General features: G+C 49.4%; 1 long non-coding RNA gene across 1 annotated transcript in view; it reads left to right on the top strand.

Annotated features, from left to right (window-relative positions):
* Window positions 1-248: 248 nt before the first annotated feature.
* The window catches only part of LOC112479128, a 9,431-nt gene continuing 7,743 nt past the window's right edge, over window positions 249-1,936 (top strand). Inside the window, exon 1 of the long non-coding RNA XR_003046057.1 lies at window positions 249-1,519. This is a non-coding gene — a long non-coding RNA (uncharacterized LOC112479128). The remainder of the gene's footprint in view (window positions 1,520-1,936) is intronic.

Below are 1,936 nucleotides of genomic sequence, written 5' to 3'. Positions count from 1 at the left end.
TCTCACCAGCTGAATAAAAGATGGGTCCCAAGGAAGGACAATCAACTGGAAACACACAACTTCATCTTTGCAAAGAATAATAATAACCATTGTTTAACTCTGTGCAGGGCACAGGCCGAGCCACTTACAGAGATGAACTCATTTACTCTTTAATCCCCACAACAACCCTATGAGCTAGGTATGATTATTATCCTCATTTTACAGATGAGGAAACTGAGGCACAGAGACACCAAGTGGCTTGCCCAAGGTCGTACAGTTATGTAACAGCTGGGAGGCAGTCTCTTCTGGCCTTGGAGCGTACAGCCCTAGAAAACAGAAAAGCTATCTGTTTTCTGTTACATTTGGTTTCTCCCACTATCTGGAAGTTCTCATGCCCCAGAGCTGCCCACTCTCAAATTCTGGTTCCAGGGCACCTGCAGAAACTGGGGCATCCAGTAAGTCCAGGTGCCCAGAGGGAGGGAAATCTGCAAGGCCAAAGACTGAGGGAAGACCGAGGACCTGGCAGACATGAAGGCAAATCATCTGGCAATTTCTATAGCAAAAAGTCCTTGTGAGGAGAAAAAAAACCCAATTGGAGTTCCCAGATCAGCTTCTTAAGCTAAATAAACGGAGGACACCCCAAAACACACTAGGCTTTGGAAAACCTCATTAGCCATCAATCAAATACATCCCGAAGCAGAATCTAATTTATGACCGCCTGTTTTTTCTCTTCTGTAATTTAGAAGAAACAAGAAAATACTTCAGAATTGACAGCAATCCTAGACCACATCCCCATCTGGAATCTTGCAGGAAAAAAACCCTACTGGTGTTACAACTGGCACAGGGAGCAAGGACCCCATAGGCTTTCCTCTCTGCTAAACAGAGTCCTACTTTGCAAATGGCCAGCTCTCCAACCACTCCCAGACCCTGAATGCAAAGCTGTTTCCACTCTTTCAGTAAACCTTCCACGCCATTGGCCTAAAAATGGGAGGCATACCAAGGTGTGTTTAGTTGTTCTACCAGATGATAGCCCCCTACCCCCCGAAAAAAAATAAAGCCTTCCCATGAGGCTCTCCAGAATGACTTTTTCAACCCTCCAAATGCAGCCACAAAAGCAGACAAGAAGGTATTTTTGGAGGCTAATCACCAGCTCCTACGAGCCAAGGCTGTTTCCCTCTCCCCATGCCTAAACAAAAGTGGAAAAACTATCGATGTCCAGGTCTGCTCTCCTGTTTACGAATAATCAAGATGGCCTAACGCAGAAGTGCCCTCTTGGAACAAAGGAGGAAATCGCATTAGAGAGAAGCTAAAGCCAGAGACACAGGGATTAAACCACAGAAAGCAGACAGACCCTGGGGACCCAGCCAGGCTCAGCACTGAACGTTCTGAGAAAAACTTGCTCAAGTGAAAACAGGAGGAGGTCCTCCACAGAGAGGAGCCTCACGTTACAGGGGCGGGGTGGCACGCTGGCACCAGAGTCCTGGGCATCCTCAGGTGCACCCCGAACCTGACCCCGAGAGTCGGGCGACACGTGGCAGAGGTGAGCAGCCCTAGACGCAAGTTTGTTCCTCAAACTTCCCTAATTCTTTCCCGGTCCCTCCAAACCTACTACCCACCACCCCATCCCCCGCCCCTCGCCCCGCGCCAGGGTAATTAAGCCGAAAGTAAAACAGGACAAAAAGATGTAACCATAGGAGAGTAACGTGGATGCAAAACGATGGGGAAGGGGACAAACCTCAACCGGGAAGCCCCGTTCTAAGCCTGAGCCCCGCCCCAGCTCAGCCCCCTTTGATAACGGGGCGTTCTTCGTGAAAGAGGGGACCTCACCTACAAAGGAGAAGGGAGAACTTAAGGCGGGGGGGCAACTCCCTTTACCGCTCCCCATCTCGGGCGTCCCCTTTCCTGGAAGGTTATTTTAAATTGGAGCGGGAACCCTAAAGCAGGAAGAACCCCTCCT

Source organism: Pteropus alecto, unplaced genomic scaffold (assembly GCF_000325575.1).
Source record: "Pteropus alecto unplaced genomic scaffold, ASM32557v1 scaffold34, whole genome shotgun sequence".
Classification (NCBI taxonomy): domain Eukaryota; kingdom Metazoa; phylum Chordata; class Mammalia; order Chiroptera; family Pteropodidae; genus Pteropus; species Pteropus alecto.
This window is presented reverse-complemented; position numbering and strand designations above follow the sequence as displayed.